At 49.2% G+C, this 22169-nt stretch overlaps 1 long non-coding RNA gene across 1 annotated transcript; it reads left to right on the forward strand.

The window, feature by feature from the left end:
* The first annotated feature begins 1868 nt into the window (after positions 1-1868).
* Positions 1869-21630, forward strand: LOC141082299 (uncharacterized). Its single transcript, XR_012230493.1, has 4 exons — positions 1869-2073; positions 4019-4102; positions 14433-14525; positions 21285-21630. It is a non-coding gene; the product is annotated as an uncharacterized lncRNA (long non-coding RNA).
* Positions 21631-22169: the final 539 nt, after the last annotated feature.

Here is a 22169-nt window from a genome sequence, read left to right on the forward strand (position 1 = left end):
CCCTTTTTGTCCCCTCCCGTTCCTCACAACTTTAGACAGGGAGTGCAAGGGATCCATTCCTCTCTAGCTCAGCACTATGGCACCTCACCTCCTATCACAAGGATAAGTCCCCTGATGACTCAGCTTGGAAGAAACACATTGGGCTCTTCCATGGGGGAGTGCAGGGCTTGTTTAGCACAGGGGGAGCTGTGGACTGTCAGGGTGGAGTCTTGGGGATAGACTATGGTTCGCCCTTTAGGGTCTTGTAGGGCATTTTCTTCCCCTTGTCCTGCATGGATCATCCTGGACCCAGGATCTACTTTTCCTCCCGCACCTGCTTCATGAATTGCTGAGCTTGTGCTTTTTCTCACTTATTGCTCTGGCATATTCCGGGTGGTAAGTGTAACTCTACTAATCTCATCCAGATTCCAGTCATTACTGTTATATGCAGCCAGAATCTGTCAGTCGTTGTTTGCAGGGTTCTGTGGGATTCTCCCAGATCCACGAGAGATTCTGGGACTTGCTGATTGCAGTTCAGCCATTGCAAGTGGGAATCATTCCTCCTCACGCCCCTCTATTTGTGACTTCACCGATACATTGTTTATATGTATAATAATAATAATCTTTATTTTTATATAGCGCTAACATAATCCGCAGCGCTTTACAGTTTGCCCACATCATCATCACTGTCCCCGATGGGGCTCACAATCTAAATTCCCTATTAGTATGTCTTTAGAATGTGGGAGGAAACCGGAGTACCCGGAGAAAACCCACACAGACACGGGGAGAACATACAAACTCCTTGCAGATGTTGTCCTTAGTGGGATTTGAACCCAGGACCCCAGACTGCAAGGCTGCAGCGCCACCACTGAGCCACCGTGCCGCCCTAAAGGGTATGTTTACTAAAGGGTATGTTTTATCTCCCGTCCACCACACACCAGCTCCGGCTCCGCTCCCGTCCACCACACACCAGCTCCGGCTCTGCTCCCATCCACCACACGCCGGCTCCGGCTCTGCTCCCGTCCACCACACTCCAACTCTGGCTCTGCTCCCATCCACCACACTCCAGCTCCGGCTCTGCTCCCGTCCACCACATGCCAGCTCCGGCTCTGCTCCCGTCCACCACACGCCAGCTCCGGCTCTGCTCCCGTCCACCACACGCCAGCTCCGGCTCTGCTCCCATCCACCACACGCCGACTCCGGCTCTGCCCCCGTTCACCACACACCAGCTCCGGCTCTGCTCCCGTCCACCACACACCAGCTCTGACCCTACACCCATCCACCACACGCCGACTCCGCTCCCGTCCACCACACTCCAGCTCCGGCTCTGCTCCCGTCCACCACACGCCAGCTCTGGCTCTGCTCCCTCATGCTCACCCTCTGACCCCCCATTCTCAGCCTCTGCTCCCCCCCACGCCCAGCCTCTGCTCCCCCCACATGCCCAGCCTCTGCTCCCCCCACGCCCAACCTCTGCTCCCCCCATGCCCAACCTCTGCTCCCCCCCATGCCCAGCCTCTGCTCCCCCCATGCCCAACCTCTGCTCCCCCCATGCCCAACCTCTGCTCCCCCCCACGCCCAGCCTCTGCTCCCCCCCCACGCCCAGCCTCTGCTCCTCCCCCCACGCCCAGCCTCTGCTCCCCCCACATGCCCAGCCTCTGCTCCCCCCACGCCCAACCTCTGCTCCCCCATGCCCAACCTCTGCTCCCCCCACGCCCAGCCTCTGCTCCCCCCCACGCCCAGCCTCTGCTCCCCCCCACGCCCAGCCTCTGCTCCTCCCCCCCACGCGCAGCCTCTGCTCCTCCCCCCCATGCTCAGCCTCTGCTCCTCCCCATGCCCAGCCTCTGCTCCCCCCACACTCTTCCTCCCCCCTCCACACACCGTCTCCCTTCTGTCCTCTGCGGGGTGTCGGCCGCTCCCTCCTCCGGGCTTCTTGGTGTGTTGTGCCGAGCTGACTGCTCTGCTACTCTGCTGCGCGCTCTCCACAGTGGAGGAATGGTACAGGACCTGCAATGACATCACAATCATGTGACTCAAGGGGGAGGAGCCACAGCATTTGCAGGCTGGAAGCTGAAGGAGATGGGAAACTTGTGAGAGGTAATGGCGGGAACAGGGAACATGGGGAGGACAGGGGGTGTGTGATAGAAGGGAGCAGGGGGTGTGTGATAGAGGGGAGCAAGAGGGTGCAGGGGGTGTGTGATAGAGGGGAGCGAGAGGGTGCAGGGTGTGTGTGATAGAGGGGAGCGAGAGGGCGCAGGGGGTGTGTGATAGAGGGGAGCGAGAGGGTGCAGGGGGTGTGTGATAGAGGGGAGCAAGAGGGTGCAGGGGGTGTGTGATAGAGGGGAGCAAGAGGGTGCAGGGGGTGTGTGATAGAGGGGAGCGAGAGGGTGCAGGGGGTGTGTGATAGAGGGGAGCGAGAGGGCGCAGGGGGTGTGATAGAGGGGAGCGAGAGGGTGCAGGGGGTGTGTGATAGAGGGGAGCAGGAGGGTGTGTGATAGAGGGGAGCGAGAGGGTGCAGGGGGTGTGTGATAGAGGGGAGCAGGAGGGTGCAGGGAGTGTGTGATAGAGGGGAGCAAAAGGGTGCAGGGTGTGTGTGATAGAGGGGAGCAAGAGGGTGCAGGGTGTGTGATAGAGGGGAGCAAGAGGGTGCAGGGGGAGTGTGATAGAGGGGAGCAAGAGGGTGCACGGGGTGTGTGATAGAGGGGAGCAAGAGGGTGCAGGGGGTGTGTGATAGAGGGGAGCAAGAGGGTGCACAGGGTGTGTGATAGAGGGGAGCAAGAGGGTGCACGGGGTGTGTGATAGAGGGGAGCAAGAGGGTGCACGGGGTGTGTGATAGAGGGGAGCAAGAGGGTGCAGGGGGTGTGTGATAGTGGGGAGCAAGAGGGTGCAGGGGGTGTGTGATAGAGGAGAGCAAGAGGGTGCAGGGGGTGTGTGATAGAGGGGAGCAAGAGGGTGCAGAGTGTGTGTGATAGAGGGGAGCAAGAGGGTCAGGGGGTGTATGATAGAGGAGAGCAAGAGGGTGCAGGGGGTGTGTGATAGAGGGGAGCAAGAGGGTGCAGGGGGTGTGTGATAGAGGGGAGCAGGAGGGTGCAGGGTGTGTGTGTGATAGAGGGGAGCGAGAGGGTGCAGGGGTGTGTGATAGAGGGGAGCAAGAGGGTGCAGGGGGTGTGTGATTGTTATAATAATTGTAATAAAGTTCTTTCTTTTATGTGCGTGTATATAGACATATATATCCATACGTGTATGTGTGTGAGTATATATATATATATACACATGATTGCATATATGCCATTATTATGCTTAGACTGAAACTCTTTTCTGCTGATGTAATACATGGGTGTAATGCTTAGTTTGCTATCCTTATCTAACGTACAAAAATAAAAAGTCATACCTTTACTTCTCTGGTAACGTAGATAAGGATATCTTATCTCCACAATTTTAAGCGTGCCCTGAAAACGCATTTATTCAGACTGACTTATCGCCTCAACACATTAACCTAATCTATCCCTGGGTGGCACAGCCAAAAGTTTTGCCATAACCAGGTTCCTCGCATCGTGTTCCCACATGCTTTATGCATCCATTAGCCCTCTGTGTCTGTACTGTTACACACTTAACATTATGGCTGGTCCATACAATCAGGGCAACTGTTACCACCCACCTTTCGTGTCTCCCTCTTTCCTCATAGACTGTAAGCTTGCGAGCAGGGCCCTCATTCCTCTTGGTATTTGTTATAATCTACTGTATGTGATTATTGTTATGCTGTAATGTCTATTGGCTGTACAAATCCCCTCTGAAATGTAATGTGCTGCGGAATATGTCGGCGCTATAGAAATAAAATGTATTATTATTATTAAGGATTGCTAACAGCTAAGTATATTGTATGTACTATTTTTGCAAACGAAGTATGTTTCAACGCCCTCCTCTTTTATTATTTAAACTCTAAGAATATGTATTGAGGCAGACAAAGGACTGCTCACATCTGGTGTGGCTGTCATTCTCTCTCCATGCTAGCATGACCAAATAAAGGATCTTACTTATTCAGGTCTGGACGATTTCTAATTGGAAGACTGAAACTCCACTGACATTTGGTGTGTTGGCCAGGAAATCCAACACCTTTCCCTCACCGGTGAGTACTGTAACCCATGCACGGGGGAGTCTGGAACTCCTTAAGTAAGTCCTCCGTCTTGAGGAAGCATTGACAGCGAAACGCGCGTCGGGGTTTAGGATCTTTTAGCGGGCCACTTGGCATTTATGTAACAAGAGCTGGGAACAGGTAATATGTATTTATGAGACATCTATAGCGTTATTCGCATATCTGATTGTTAGCCTTCATAAGTATAGCTTTCTGTGTAATACAATGGCAGCACTTGCAGCCGCCTTATATGCTTAGGTCTATAATGAGACTTTGCACTATGCAAGGCACATGGCAGCATTGGGAACTGCCTTAATGAGATTCCTGTGTCTTCAATGCAGGATACACACTCATTTAATAGTGCGGCTTTGAGTGTGCTATACTATGTCTATATTGAGCTGAAAAATATTCAGAATTGAGAGTCCTCAGTGGTTGATACCTTTTAATGGCTAACTGAAAAGATGGTAACACATTGCAAGCTTCCTAGACTACTCAGGTCTCTTTATCAGGCTAGACTAATACAAAATCTGAAGAGTCACATATTTATGCACAATACAACACAGAAAAAATGCAATAGATGAGACAAGTGACGTGAAGCAGAACTATCAATATGGGAGAGGGAGAAACATAAATATTGGACCAGTACATAGATAAGGAGTTTTACAGTCCTCTGATTGGGGTCTCCTAATGTGTTGTGATGCCCCTACAAGGTCTTGGAAGCAAATTCCTTAATTGATGTAAAAAGACATAAATCCATGCGACACTTTCATTCCAGCACTGAGAGTGTCAAAGGTCGTCATAAATTTATACTCACAGACTCTTCTCTCTCTCTGAGATGTGAAGTTACCTTTCAATACCAGTAATTTCATATCCGTGGTGTTGTGGTCCATCATACAAAAATGTTTTGCCACAGGTAGATCCCTTCTTTTTTCTCTTATTGTGTGATGATGAGCATTCATCCTTGTTCTAAGCTTTTGCCCGTTCTCCCCCACATACAGACTCCCAGTTGGACATTTAGTACAGATAATTAAGTACACCCCATTAGATGTGATGCAGCTGAGAGTACCTGGGATCTTGTAGTCCTGATGTGAGTTGGGGATCTTTATCTTGTCCGTGGTCATTATAAATGGACAGGTTTTACATTTTTTTCTGGTTTCAAGGAAAGGTTCCTGCAGCTGTTGGAGAGGACAGGGAGCTTCTGACAATGATGCTTCTTACATTTGGGGGCTGCCTAAAACACAGCAGTGGGGGGTCTGGAAACATGGATTGTAATCGGGCATCTTTTTGCAGTAAAGGCTGTAATTTCCGTGCCGCTCCCCTTAGCACTTCCAGATTTGGGTTGTAGGTGACCACTAGAGGCTCCCGGTTATTCTCTTCTTCAGCTTTGTAATGTAGCAGGTGATTCCTTGATAATCTGGTGGCTCTTGTAATCTGGTTTTGAATTGTTCTTGGATGGTAGCCCTGACTCAAAAAGGACTTTTTGAGGCGACCAAGGTGTTTGTCTCTATCCATGGGGTTGGAACATATACGATTGTATCTGATGGCTTGGCTATAGATAATAGAGTTCTTTATGTGTTTTGGATGGAAACTGTCCCATTTCAGGTATGTTGGACGGTCGATTGGCTTCTGATACAGGGATGTCTCTATTTCATTGTTTTTTAGCTTAATGATGGTGTCCAAAAAGTTAATCTCAGTGCTGGAGTAGTTGAATGTTAAATTGATGGTGGGATGAAATTGATTAAACTGTTCGTGGAACGTCTTTAGCTGTTGCTCAGACTCCGTCCAGATGATTAAAATATCATCAATGAAGCGGTAGTAGGCCAGGGGCCTGATGGGGCATGAGGACAGAAAGTCGCTTTCAAGCTTGGCCATGAAAAGATTGAGCTGGTAACTTTAAAGTAGACCATATGGCTAAATATACATAATAGGAAGAAGCACGTCATAAAGAATTTTGTTATTAATAGGAGCATTTACTATACGCCTTTGATGTGCAAAATATTTAGTGGATACGGTTCTCATTATGTTATATGTGACTACTACAGTGCTAATCTAAAATATTATGTGAATTGTAATTTATTAAGCCATGTGGTTATTACAAAGATAAAATAAATATTTGCTATGGAGAAATAAGCTGTAAGAGGCAATTTAACTTTGTATAACAAATTAAATAATATACTTTTAATAATGTGAGATCTTAGAGACATTTTGGTCTTATATGTTTGTAGATATTATAGTAAATATTTTTTGCACTATTATATGCATTTGGGTATATATGACTCCTTTTATGTCCCTGAAACTTGTGTATACGCTAAATTTTGATCTTTCTATGGTATGAGGCACTTTATTTTATATGTATATGTTGGAATAAAGATTGGAATTTTTAATGAGTATTTCTATCACACTTTTTTGATCAGGAAGTAGCGTATTGTCTACAATGATCAGTATGTTTCATTAAAATAGAACCCAGTATAAAATTTTGCCGGTATTGTTTGAATGTTGTTTTCTGGTAAGTGTGCTGTTTTGTCTGTCTTTTAAAACTACATAGAACGAAAACGCCATAACTATATGTTTTATGTTACACATGAGACTCCTTGAGTGATCTCTTGAGTGAATGTATAAGGATTGGAATATAAAATCCTGGGTGTATAAGGGAGTCCAGTAGGCGTGGTTGACATTCACCTGTGGACTGGAGACAAATCATAGTTTATTATAGTGGTATAAATCACCTAGATACACGCCACCTGATTCCCATAGAGAATATTCTATGTAGTTTTGTTATATGTTTTTCTTTTAATAGCACAGAGTGACTGAACCTCCTCGTTTCACTGAGGAGAGTCCGCGCCGGTGGTGCTCTGAATACCTGATATTAAGAACAGGAACGTCTCTGTTTATAAAGAGGCGGTGTCATTGGACTTTATCTCAGCACTTCAGGTGTAGGAGTACGAGGGAACTTTACTCTCTTGTCTTATATGTCTCTGCGTATGTGTGTATGTCCAGTCCCTAACTGTGAAGATCGTTGTGTGTTTGTACTGTTACACTAGTCAGAAGTCCTTGTGAGTATATGTATCTTTGTGATATCAGTGACCATAGTCTTTGGGGAACTTTGTTATTATTACACTGTGTTGTGACACTCGCCCCTTACAGGCCTTCATTGGGTGGAGGTGGCAGGATATAGCGATACAAGCTGGTAAATATCTAGGACATGGTGTAATCAGTGAGGATTATTTAGATCCTGGATATTAGTAGCAGTAATTGAATTGTTGCTATTGGTTTATTATCTTCTTGTTGACATATGAATTTCACTGATATTTGTCAGACTTCTTATAAGTGGGTAGAAATCCATTGTGCTCCAGGGTTTATATTGTGTATAGTCCTCATCTTGTTTGTCTTTTTGTGTTTAAGAATTTTATGTAACATCATTATGGGACTTTATCCCATAGATACAGATATATATATTTTAAGGTCTTGTCCTCATTGTAAGGCAGTAATGTTATTGACCATTTCATGTGATGGCTGGAAAGTTATTAAGATTGTACCAAGAGGGTATCCATGGAATGAAACTGGATATGGTCCTTTCTCATCGGGTACCCAGAGAGAACAGTCTTCAGATCAGATGTGCAATGTGTCCTTATTGGTAACTTATAGGCCTAACTCTTATATATTATAACAAATAGAGAGTAAACATTGTAGATCCCTGACATTGTCTTTTTAATCTTGAAAAACTAGGAGAAGGCACCACCCAGAGCACACAGTCCTGAGGTGGGGAGATAAGCTGTGAGCATGAGAAATGTTTTGGAATGTGGTTGTTTGTGGTTTTAAGATAAGAAGGGACCACTAGAAGAGCTGAGGGTGTCCCCTGACCAGATGGGTTGTATTTGATGATAAAACTTACTTTGATAAAATGTGAAAATTTGGTACAAGAAAGGGGTAATGAGAGGAAAAATTTAATTTGGCTAAAGTAGAAATACATTTATAAAACACTGTATTTCCAGAAGTAACCGTCCTTGTGGTAAGCCATGAGGTCACTTTTCTTGTTGATTCAGCAGCAGCACTAGAACCTTAGTACATCCAGAAGAGATACCGACTATTGGACTGTCTGCTGCCTGCATAGTGGTAAAAGGAGCAAGTGGTAAGGGCCACAGAGAACCATTGTCTACGCCTGTGGAGACACCGGGCCCTCGGCACAGGTAAAAGTGCAATTATACAAATTATAATATCAACTGTGTGGGAGGGATATGATGCAAGCCCTGAGCCTGGGAATAATTCCTACTGCTGCCGGACTATAGGTGAAATCCATGGCTGAGACAATGGTGATCCAGGGGTATGGGGAATCTAGATACTTTTACAGTCTAGATCTAGTAACTGCAGGACCATCCTTTATCAAGGAAGCAATAGATAAAGGTATACAAATGTAGATTTTCACACACCTGAAGAACTACACTGCACCATGTACTACAGGTATTTAGGGGTCCTGATGTAAAATATGAGAATTTCCATGCTCTAGATTGTTCTTGGACACTCTATACTGGGATCATGAAGGGAAATGTGTCATCAGTTTTAAACTGGCAGAACTAATTAAATTGTTGTTTTTTGCTTTTTAGAGGTTCTGTGCCACATGTTTCCCTCTCCAGATGTAAAGTAGATCATGGAAATTCCTTTGTGATTTTGTTAAAGAGTGTAAGGAAAGTAACAATGGGAGGATTTGGGTGATGGCTTATTTTACAATACCAGACTGCAGGCATGTTCACAAGTTCTAAAGTGGAACACCATTTCTAAACCCAGTGTCCACCTGCAGCGAGGCAGGGGAACGAGTGAGAAATGCTGATCCTTTCCTAGAATTAGAGGAAGAATTGATCACATACCCAGAATCGTTGTGGTCCACATGACCTGCAGATGTGGGATTGATAAAAGGGCTGATTATATCCTGTCCAGCTCACCTTGTAACACAGCCAGTAGGGAGGGCGCCCCCATCTGTAAGCGAGGCGGTGATAACAAGAGCCCCCACAGTGCCGGACCCCCATACTCTGCTGAATGACTGGAGGCCGCAAAATAAGGTCTTTACAGTGAGATCTCAGTAATGTCAGTGGAGTTTTAGTCTTCCAATTAGAAATCTTCCAGACCTGAATAAGTAAGATGTTTCTTTATTGATCATGCCGGCATGGAGGCAGAATGACAGCCACACCATATGTGAGCAGTCATCTGTCTGACTCTATACAAATTCAAAGAGTTTAAATAAGAAAAGAGGAGGGCGTTCAAAATACTACGTTTGCAAAATAGTACATACATTGAAATATGCTTAGCTGTTAGCAATCCTTATCTATGTTACCAGAGAAGTATGACATTTTATTTGCATGCAAGACAAGGATAGCAAACTAAGCATTACACCCATGTCTTCTCATTACACCAGCTGAAAAGAGTTTCAGTCGAAGCATAAGAATGCAATCATCATGTGTATATTATATATATATATACACATACTCATACGCACATACATATATATATATATATACACTCACTGGCCACTTTATTAGGTACACCATGCTAGTAACGGGTTGGACCCCCTTTTGCCTTCAGAACTGCCTCAATTCTTCATGGCAGAGATTCAACAAGGTGCTGGAAGCATTCCTCAGAGATTTTGGACCATATTGACATGATGGCATCACACAGTTGGCGCAGATTTGTCGGCTGCACATCCCTGATGCGAATCTCCCGTTCCACCACATCCCAAAGATGCTCTATTGGATTGAGATCTGGTGACTGAGGAGGCCATTTGAGTACAGTGAACTCATTGTCATGTTCAAGAAACCAATCTGAGATGATTCGAGCTTTATGACATGGCGCATTATCCTGCTGAAAGTAGCCATCAGATGTTGGGTACATTGTGGTCATAAAGGGATGGACATGGTCAGCAACAATACTCAGGTAGGCTGTGGCGTTGCAACGATGCTCAATTGGTACCAAGGGGCCCAAAGAGTGCCAAGAAAAAATTCCCCACACCATGACACCACCACCACCAGCCTGAACCGTTGATACAAGGCAGGATGGATCCATGCTTTCATGTTGTTTACGCCAAATTCTGACCCTACCATCCGAATGTCGCAGCAGAAATCGAGACTCATCAGACCAGGCAACGTTTTTCCAATCTTCTACTGTCCAATTTCGATGAGCTTGTGCAAATTGTAGCCTCAGTTTCCTGTTCTTAGCTGAGAGGAGTGGTACCCGGTGTGGTCTTCTGCTGCTGTAGCCCATCTGCCTCAAAGTTCGACGCACTGTGCGTTCAGAGATGCTCTTCTGCCTACCTTGGTTGTAACGGGTGGCAATTTGAGTCACTGTTGCCTTTCTATCAGCTCGAACCAGTCTGCCCATTCTCCTCTGACCTCTGGCATCAACAAGGCATTTCCGGCCACAGAACTGCCGCTCACTGGATTTTTTTTCTTTTTCGGACCATTCTCTGTAAACCCTAGAGATGGTTGTGCGTGAAAATCCCAGTAGATCAGCAGTTTCTGAAATACTCAGACCAGCCCTTCTGGCACCAACAATCTTGCCACGTTCAAAGGCACTCAAATCACCTTTCTTCCCCATACTGATGCTCGGTTTGAACTGCAGGAGATTGTCTTGACCATGTCTACATGCCTAAATGCACTGAGTTGCCGCCATGTGATTGGCTGATTAGAAATTAAGTCTTAACACACAGTTGGACAGGTGTACCTAATAAAGTGGCCAGTGAGTGTATGTATATATATAAATATAAGAGAATTGGGATCCAGCAAAAAGATGAAAGTTCACCAGAATTATAAAATCTTTTTCTTTATTTATCCATTAATTCATGTAAAAAATATATGAGGAACTCCAAACAATTGGTAACATTCCAGCAAGGGACTACATGTTTCAGCACTATGTGCCTTCTTCACGGTCCTATTTGAACTGAGCTCCAACACTGACAATATATCCTCCTTTGTGGAACATATTCAAATGACCCTTAATTAAAAGCAGTGAAACAAACCAATTAAAAACACCTGAGTAGATGGTTGAAACTCAGTTCAAAAATATTGCTAGAAAAATACATATATTGAACATGTTTTATACATAGACCAATGATATAAACATTTGGTAATAAATCAACAGTGATGTGGAATAACTGCCACAAAAAAAAAAAAAAAATTATTTTATAAACATATATGAAAAAATACATCAAGTAGTAGGCGCAATCTAAATATCAGAGACAATCACAAATATAACTCTCAAAAGGAATAATATATTGGAGTAGGTATAAGATAGAGATATAATCTTTTGAAAACTAATATATGCACTCTATAAAAAAAAAAAAAAAAAAAAAAAAATTCTACTCTTATTTTCTTACTTAATATTGTGTAATGAGATCCATTCTACTGTTCAATCCATCAGGAACTCTAGTCTCTAATAAAAAGATCCACCTACTTTCTCTAGAGAGGATTTTACTTTTATACTCACCACACCTACGTGGTTTTGTAACCACCTCTATTCCCCTAAAGGAAAAGCTTTTTAAATCTCCTTTATGCACATTAGCAAAGTGTTTGGAAACCGCAGAGGCTCCTGCAATAGGCAAATTATATATATATATATATATATATATATACATGCACATAAAAAAAAGAACTTTATTACAATTATTATAACACCCAGGGACACTGCTGGAGGAGCCAAGAGGGGAGCATTGCTGCCGGCCGCAGGCTGGGATGAGGGGTCATTTGAATGTGTGGCGCGCCGCTGTGGGTGTACGGTGCTGCTGGGGCTCTGCCGACATTTTGTGAAAGGACAGAACCCCCGCAGTTTATATATTTATATTTACTCATTTATATAGCGCTATTAATTCCACAGCACTTTACAGACATTAGTGGCATTGTCCCCAATGAGGCTCACAATCTACATTCCCTATCTTTAGAGACGGACATGGGGCACGTCTTTCCAGATCACAACATGTCTGTTTATTTGCGGAGACGCGATAAATCTCACCCTACAATGTATTGTATGCAGTGAATCCGTACGGTTCAGTGATCACATGTGGAGTCACCTGCGTTCAGTAGCCGGCAGCGGACATGTGCTGCGTACAAAGCGCTGCCAATTCCTGATCGTGTGCACCGGCCTAAGGGAATAAATCAGTCAATTTCAGAAAAAAAACAAATTCCTCTGACCTCTGCTGGTGTCAGTGCCGTCTGTGGCCCCAACGGGGATTTATGTGATTCCTATTTTAGGGGGATTCAGGCAGAGCCCCCGGACGCACTGCAGAAGCGCAGTGTGAACAGGGCTTAATATCCTATTGTGTGGAATAGTGCTGTCTACTATACTATTCACACTGTCCCAGTGCAGCAGCCAGACACGGACGCCGGGCAGACACGGACGCCGGGCAGACACGGACGCCGGGCAGACACGGACGCCGGGCAGACACGGATTCCGGCCAGACACGGACAGCAGCCAGACACGGACACCGAACAGACACAGACACCGGCCAAGCACAGACAGCAGACAGACATGGACACTGGCCAGACAGGTGCAGCAGCCAGACACGGACACCGGCCAGACACGGACACCGGCCAGACACGGACACCGGCCAGACACGGACACCAACCAGGCATGGACACTGGGCAGACAAGGACACCAAGCAGACATGGACACCGGGCAGACAAGGACACCGGGCAGACAAGGACACCAGCCAGACACAGACACCGGCCAGACACAGACACCGGCCAGACACAGACACTGGCCAGGCACAGACAGCAGACAGACAGGGACAGCAGCCAGACACGGACACCGGCCACACACGGTCACCAGGCAGACATGGACACCGGCCAGACATGGACACCAGCCAGGCATGGACACAGGCCAGACACGGACACCAAGCAGACATGGACACCGGGCAGACAAGGACACCGGTCAGACACAGACGCCGGCCAGACACGGACACCAGGCAGACACGGACAGCAGCCAGACACGGACACCGGCCAGACACGGACACCGGCCAGACATGGACACCGGCCAGACACAGACACTGGCCAGGCACAGACAGCAGACAGACAGGGACAGCAGCCAGACATGGACACCGGCCACACACGGTCACCAGGCAGACATGGACACCTGGCAGACACGGACATCAGCCAGAAGACACTTTTTTTTATAAATCTGTTGCTGTTGTCTTTCAGAATATTTCCTGCCAACACTGTAAATAAATCCACAGCAACAATGGTGGGTGTGAACAGACACTACAGGGGATTTCTGAGAATGTAAAAATAATTAGCATGAACTGATAAATTCCCCGTGGCTCCAGCACCGATGCTCGAGGGGTCTCTGCCAGTCTCAGCACTGGGCTGCAGGGGTCTTGTGGCTCCAGGGGTCTCTGTCAGTCTTAGCACTGGGCTGCAGTGGTCTTGTGGCACCGGGGATCTCCGTCAGTCTCAGCACTGGGCTGCAGTGGTCTTGTGGCTCCAGGGGTCTCTGCTAGTCTCAGCACTAGGCTGCAGGGGTCTTGTGGCACCGGGGATCTCTGTCAGTCTCAGCACTGGGCTGCAGTGGTCTTGTGGCTCCAGGGGTCTCTGCTAGTCTCAGCACTGGGCTGCAGTGGTCTTGTGGCACCGGGGATCTCCGTCAGTCTCAGCACTGGGCTGCAGTGGTCTTGTGGCTCCAGGGGTCTCTGCTAGTCTCAGCACTAGGCTGCAGGGGTCTTGTGGCTCCGGGGGTCTCTGCCAGTCTCAGCACTAGGCTGCAGGGGTCTTGTGGCACCGGGGATCTCTGTCAGTTTTAGCACTAGGCTGCTGGGGTCTTGTGGCTTTGGGGGTCTCCGTCAGTCTTAGCACTGGGCTGCAGGGGTCTTGTGGCTGCAGGGGTCTCCGTCAGTCTTAGCACTGGGCTGCAGTGGTCTTGTGGCTCCGGGGGTCTCCATCAGTCTTAGCACTGGGCTGCAGGGGTCTTGTGGCACCAGGGATCTTCATAAGTCTCAGCACTGGGCTGCAGTGGTCTTGTGGCACCGGGGATCTCTGTCAGTTTTAGCACTGGGCTGCAGTGGTCTTGTGGCTTTGGGGTTCTCCGTCAGTCTTAGCACTGGGCTGCAGGGGTCTTGTGGCTTCACCTTATATTATAGCTGCAAAATGAATAAAAACCATCAGGGCCCCCGAACCATCGGCCACGGAGCCAGAGGGGATTTAGCAGAGTAGTTTGGGGGACATATAGGACTTTAATCTCTTTTTATTCTGCTGTTTGTGAGGTAGGATGTAGAAAAAGACGGCAATTCTGCTAATGTTTTCTATTATGTGACTGTACGGCCCCTTCACACGACCTGTCATGTTTTTCACAGATGCCACGTGTCCCCTATTTGACCTACGGTGCTGCTCTCATGTCCGTGTTTTCCCAGCATCACAGATGACAAAGGACCAAGACAAGTCTATGGGTCCGTATAAACATGCCGTCCGTGTGCTGTACATGTGCAGTCCGTGTGCTGTACATGTGCTGTCCGTGTGCTGTAGATGTGCTGTCCGTGTATTGTACATGTGCTGTCCTTGTGCCATCTGTCTGCCATACAAGTGCCGTCTGTGTGCTGTACATGTGCTGTCCGCGTGTTGTACATGTGCCGTCCAAGTGCTGTATATGTGCTGTCCGCGTGTTGTACATGTGCCGTCCATGTGCTGTACATGTGCTGTCCGCGTGTTGTACATGTGCCGTCCATGTGCTGTACATGTGCCATCCATGTGCTGTCCATGTGCCGTCCGTGTGCTGTACATGTGCCGTCTGTGTGCTGTACCTGTGCTGTACCTGTGCCATCTGTGTGCCGTACATGAGCTGTCCGTGTGCTGTACATGTGCCGTCCGTGTGCTGTATATGTGCAGTCCGTGTGCTGTACATGTGCCGTCCGTGTGCTGTAAATGTGCCGTCCGTGTGCTGTAAATGTGCCGTCCGTGTGCTGTAAATGTGCCGTCCGTGTGCTGTACATGTGCCGTCCGTGTGCTGTATATGTGCCGTCCGTGTGCTGTACATGTGCAGTCCGTGTGCTGTACATGTGCCGTCCGTGTGCTGCAGATGTGCCGTCCGTGTGCTGCAGATGTGCCGTCCGTGTGCTGCAGATGTGCCGTCCGTGTGCTGCAGATGTGCCGTCCGTGTGCTGCAGATGTGCCGTCCGTGTGCTGCAGATGTGCCGTCCGTGTGCTGTACATGTGCCGTCCGTGTGCTGTACATGTGCCGTCCGTGTGCTGTACATGTGCCGTCCGTGTGCTGTACATGTGCCGTCCGTGTGCTGTACATGTGCCGTCCGTGTGCTGTACATGTGCCGTCCGTGTGCTGTACATGTGCCGTCCGTGTGTTGTACATGTGCCGTCCGTGTGTAACATGGAAAGTCTATGAGAAGCTTTATAATTCCATTTCCATTATCCATACGGATGACCAAGATCAGAGTCTCATTATCCCGAGTAGAGAAGCTCCAGGGACAAAGACCCCGTCTGGTTCTAACACGCTGGGGGCCCGGAGTATCCAGCCACGGGGCCCGGATTCTCTCATTTGTGGCCCCAGCGTTTCCTGTAGAATAAATCCCTTTCTCACACAGTCCTGTAGTAATGACTTTGTTCTCACGTTTTGTAGGAGGGTTCATCTGACTCCATCTTATGTTATCAGTATAAGTGCAGGATAGGAGAAATGTGGTCAGTCAATCCACGCTGTGAATCACTGAGGAATGAGTTCTGTGAGACTCTGAAACGCGTAGAATAAAGTCCACTGTATTAATAATCTGAGTTTTTCGTGTTTCACAGCGCGGATTGACTGACCACATTTTTCCTGTCCTGAATCTTCTATGTTGGTCCCTCGTGGATCTGTGGTTCTGCAGCAGCGAATCCTCCATTGCCGGTTACAAATCTCCATTTGGCGAGTGTATTACTTGCGATTGTTATCTGCACTCCGGATAATGCACTATTGCGCTATTTCTCTTTTACAGCAATATTAGTATAAGTGCGAGAGATGAGAGACCGACGACCGCAGTTTTACCGTGTGTGTCCGACAGAGGCGTATCTAGGCTTTCTGGCACCCGGCGCAAGAATTTGGTTCGCCCCCCCCACACACACACATGCGACTTGCACACTTAGCCATGTACCCACGAGCTGCTCTCCCTAATGCCCTCAATGTTCAGTGAGAATCTGAGAGAAGCAGGAAGAGAAGCTCGTTGTCACAGGACCATAACTATGAGAGTCACATATGAGTGACGTGTCCGTGTGATGACACTGGAACCTGCAGAGCTGAATCCTGACATTGCAGCTTCTGAATTCTCACAACGAATGCACTGCACACATTTAGGATTCTCACTTGCCGATGTACAGTCATGTCAGCACAAGTATGTGATTTATATACTTCTGGCCACATTCCTACTAGACGTGCCCTGCCCCGCTCTGTTCATTTTCATTGAGTGAGGCCACACATGTCTCGTCAGCATGTGACCGCATGTATGTAAATTACCGGCACGAGAGAATCCTGACAGCGTGCAGTGAGCACTGTGAGAATTCAGACGTCTGCAGTCACATAGAATGTCTGCAGACTCAGCACAAACCTGGAGAACCCCTTTAATGTTACTAACAAATAAAAACATGAGAATAAGTCAGTATCACAAATAACATTTACCTCCAGGTACCTTATAGATGATGTCGTCTCTGGAGTCGTTCTCCTTTTCTTCATCTTGTCCAGACCCCATGATGAGTTTTCTCATCCACATCTCATCTCTGCAGACTTCCATCTTCTCCGGTCTTCTGCAGCAAATCTCCACATGACGCCCTTAAAGATAGAAGTGTCATTATAAAGCTCCTAAATACAAATATCTGCAATATACTGTCGCCTCACACTATTCCCCTCCCTCCTCATACTGTCTCCTCTATCATCCCTCTGTTCACAATACTGTCTCCTCATATATTTACCCCCTCACTCTCTATACTGTTTGCTCACACATACCCCTGACTCCCCATACTGTCTGCACACATCCCATCACCCTCACTCCCCATACTGTGTCCACATACATTAACCCGTTTGCTCCCCATACTGTCTGCACCCATCCCCCATACTGTTTCCTCATACATACTCTTCATTTGTGTCCTCAAATCTCCCCACTCATATTAAATCCCCCATCCCCAATTCCCCACACACATTAAGTACCCCCCATCCTGACTCCAAATCCCCCCACCCACATTAAATGCCCCATCCCCACTCCAAATCCCTCACACACATTAAATAACCCCCATCCCCACTCGAAATCCCCCCCACATTAAATAACCTCCCATCCCCACTCCAAATCCCCCCACGCATTAAATAACCCCCCATCCCCACTCCAAATCCCCACACACATTAAATAACCCCCCATCCCCACTCCAAATCCCCCCACACATTAAATAACCCCCGTCCCTACTCCCAAATCCCCCAACACATTATGTACCCCCACTCCAAATCCCCCCACACATTAACCCCCATCCCCACTCATTAACCCCCCACACATTCACCCCATCCCCACTCATTAACCCCCACACATTAACCCCCATCCCCACTCATTAACCCCCCACACATTAACCCCCATCCCCACTCATTAACCCCCCACACATTAACCCCCATCCCCACTCATTAACCCCCACACATTAACCCCCATCCCCACTCATTAACTCCCCACACATTAACCACCATCCCCACTCATTAACCCCCCACACATTAACCCCCATCCCCACTCATTAACCCCCCCCACACATTAACCCCGATCCCCACTCATTAACCCCCCACACATTAACTCGCATTCCAACTCATTAACCCCCCACACATTAACCCCCCCACACATTAACCCCCATCCCCACTCATTAACCCCCATCCCCACATTAACCCCCCACACATTACCTCCCATCCCAATTCATTAACCCCCTTCCCCAAATTAACCCCCCACTCATTAAACCCCTTCCCCCCTCATTAATCCCCCAACCCCACATTAACCCCCATAATGTCCTCAGGTTTCCCTCTCCTCCTCCCATATGTTCCTCATCTTTCTCCACCACACCACATGAATATGTCTGCATCCTGGCCTTGCGCCGAGTCCTCATACACTGTCCTCAGTAAATTTACTCCCCCTGCTCCCTCCCTATCCATTCCATGGGACTCTGCAGCCATCCCGCAATCTTCCCTTGCACAGTCGGTGGTGTCTTCAGCTCCATTACCCGTCTGAAGCACTTACCGCACCAACCGCAACGCTGCCTCACTGCCCGAGTCTTCGCCTCTGTAGAGCTGGCATGTGATGTCAGCAGCGTGATCATGTGACCTGATCATGCTGCTGGTGCATGCGGAAGTGCCGGCGGCGGTGAGGCGCCGCTGGCAGTGGCGGCGTAGCGGCGCTTACACCTCTCCAAGTGAGTCAGACAGTGTATGTACTAGTACACAGACGTGCAGCACTTTCTCTGCGCCAGCTGCAAGTTTGACAGCCAGCTCAGAGAACTGGAGAATCTGAGTGTGGGGGCGGCAGAATGCTGCCAGCGGGGAGTCTCCTCTTTGGACCACCGCATCAGGCAGCCCGATGGTGCTTCCTGTCGGCTGCACTCTGGGCAAATGCCCCAGCTGCCCCCCCTGGATACGCCCCTGGTGTCTGACATCAGTTCTACAGTGTGAGAGATGCGGGTTCTGTGACCGAAGCTGGGGGTATACGGGTGTATACAGTATACACAGGGGTCTGCGACTGAAGCTGGGGGAATACGGGTGTATGCAGTGTACACAGAGGTCTGCAACTGAAGCTGGGGGTATACGGGTGTATACAGTGTACACAGGGGTCTGCGACCGAAGCTGGGGGTATACGGGTGTATACAGATTATGCAGTGGTGTCTGTGACTGAAGCTGGGGTATACAAAGTACACAGAAGGGTCCGCACAAAGGCGGCTTTGCTCCGTACACCTCGTACACACATGGCTCTGCTCCGCAACCTCGTACACACACGGCTCCACTCCGTACACCTCGTACACACGTGGCTCTGCTCCGTACACCTCGTACACACACTGCTCCGCTCCATACACCTCGTACACACGTGGCTCCGCTCCGCACACCTCGTACACACAGGACTCCGCTCCGTACACCTATTACACACACGGCTCCGCTCCATACACCTCGTACATACACGGCTCCGCTCCGTACACCTCGTACACACAGGGCTCCTCTCCGTACACACACGGCTCTGCTCCGTACACTTCGTACACACGCGGCTCAGCTTCGTACACCTCATACACACACGGCTCCACTCCGTACACCTCGTACACACGGCTCTGCTCTGTACACCTCGTACACATGTGGCTCCGCTCCGCACACCTCGTACACACACGGCTCCGTTCCGCACACCTAGTACACACACGGCTCGCCTCCGTACACCTCGTACACACAGCTCCGCTCCGTACACCTATTACACACACGGCTCCGCTCCATACACCTCGTACATACACGGCTCCGCTCCGTACACCTCGTACACACAGGGCTCCGCTCCGTACACACACGGCTCTGCTCCGTACATCTCGTACACACGTGGCTCCGCTCCGTACGCCTCATACACACACGGCTCCACTCCGTACACCTCGTACACACGGCTCCGCTCCGTACACCTCGTACACACAGGGCTCCGCTCCGTACACCTTGTTCACACAGGGCTCCGCTCCGTACACCTTGTACACACACTTCTCCGCTCCGTACACCTCGTACACACAGGGCTCCGCTCCGTACACCTTGTACACACACTTCTCCGCTCTGTACACCTCGTACACACACGGCTCCGCTCCGTACACCTCGTACACACAGGGCTCCGTTCCGTACACACACGGCTCCGCTCCTTACACCTCGTACTCACACAGCTCCGCTCCGTACACCTCGTACACACACAGCTCCGCTCCGTACACATCGTACACACACGGGTCCGCTCCTTACACCTCGTACACACACGGGTCCGCTCCTTACACCTCGTACACACACAGCTCCGCTCCGTACACCTCGTACACACACGGCTCCGCTCCGTACACCTCGTACACACAGCTCCGCTCCTAACACCTTGTACACACAGCTCCGCTCCTAACACCTCGTACACACACGGCTCCTCTCCGTACACCTCGTACACACACGGCTCCTCTCCGTACACCTCTTACACACACGGCTCCGCTCCGTACACCTCGTACACACACGGCTCCGCTCCGTACACATCGTACACACACGGCTCCGCTCTGTACACCTCGTACACACGGCTCCTCTCCATACACCTCGTACACACACGGCTCCGCTCCGTACACCTCGTACACACACGGGTCCGCTCCTTACACCTCGTACACACACAGCTCCGCTCCGTTCACCTCGCACACACACAGCTCCGCTCCGTACACCTCGTACACACAGGGCTCCGCTCCGTGCACATCGTACACACACGGCTCTGCTCCGTACACCTCGTACACACAGCTCCGCTCCTAACACCTTGTACACACAGCTCCGCTCCTAACACCTCGTACACACACTTCTCCGCTCCGTACACCTCGTACACACACGGCTCCTCTCCGTACACCTCGTACACACACGGCTCCGCTCCGTACACCTCGTACACACACGGCTCCGCTCCATACACATCGTACACACACGGCTCCGCTCTGTACACCTCGTACACACGGCTCCTCTCCATACACCTCGTACACACACGGCTCCACTCCGTACACCTCGTACACACACGGCTCCGCTACGTACACCTCGTACACACACGGCTCCTCTCTGTACACCTCGTGCACGCGCGGCTCCTCTCCATACACCTCGTACACGCGCGGCTCCTCTCCGTACACCTCGTAGACGCGCGGCTCCTCTCCGTACACCTCGTACACGCGCGGCTCCTCTCCGTACACCTCGTACACGCGCGGCTCCTCTCCGTACACCTCGTACACGCGCGGCTCCGCTCCGTACACCTCGTACACACACAGTTCTGCTACATCCACCCTGTAAACCCCTCCTGACCCCACACATAAACTTCTCCTCATCCAGCACCATGACAACCAGCACAGCAGAGTCCTGCACACACTGAGGCCCCTGATCATGTGACCCCTGACTCCTCCCCTCCTGTGACCTCATCACAGGTCCTGTGTGCACAGAGCAGCTGTAGAAATCTCCGGCCTCGGGGGTCTCACCAGACTTCGCTCTTTTCTTGCAGGGGCCGCAGTGGATTTCATCCTGGATCCATAGAGCTGAATAGAGGAGCGATGTTCCTTCACTCTGATGGGAATTGATGGTGACGTTTGTCCAACGTCCACGTTACCGAGTAAATCCCCCCAGGACTGCAGCCGGTAAAGACCCCGATATCCACAGGTGTCCCCTCTAATTGGGGGAAAGGGATAGAAAAGCCTCTTATCCCGAGGGGAACCCTGTACATGGAGACATCGGCCTCAGATCTCTCCTGTCCTGTTCTTCCAGAAAAGTCTCAAACTTCTCTGTGTGACTCAGAGCTGAGATCTAACGTGAGAGAAGATTCCAGTGCGGGGAAGACGGGAAACCTTCATATAGACGGCCGGTGGGGATGGAGTCAGTGACCGACTCTGGCCAAATCTGTCTCTAGAGCCGCAGTAGGAGATGAAGATGTCGTCCTCATCATGAAGGAGTTATTTCTCATGTCGCGTGTAATGAATATCTCCTGCAGTATTGCTAATGCCGATTCCAGTGTCGGTAATGAGACGAGAATTAGCGTTATGGAAGATGAGTCTATGAGGAACGTGTTCAGCTGCCGACTCCGAGGAGGAAACTGCTTGTTGTCTGTGGCCTAAATATATAGGTTTTATTAGTAGATGTCAGGGGAGAAAACTAAACCCTGTAAGATAATAAATCTCCTCATATGTTTCCCTTATTATCTCCAGTAATTGTATTATTACACAGGATTCTTATGATGTTACATCGGCTCATCTTCTCATTCAGGTCTCTACAATATCGGATCCTCTCAGTGAAGATCTTCTACAGAAGAGAATTTTCCTCATTTACCCATCAAGGATGGATATGGACAGAGACAAGATGGCGGAGAGGATGTTACACCTCACCCTAGAGATCC

Source organism: Dendrobates tinctorius, unplaced genomic scaffold (assembly GCF_039654945.1).
Source record: "Dendrobates tinctorius isolate UK_male_01 unplaced genomic scaffold, ASM3965494v1 ptg000017l, whole genome shotgun sequence".
Taxonomy (NCBI): Eukaryota; Metazoa; Chordata; class Amphibia; order Anura; family Dendrobatidae; genus Dendrobates; species Dendrobates tinctorius.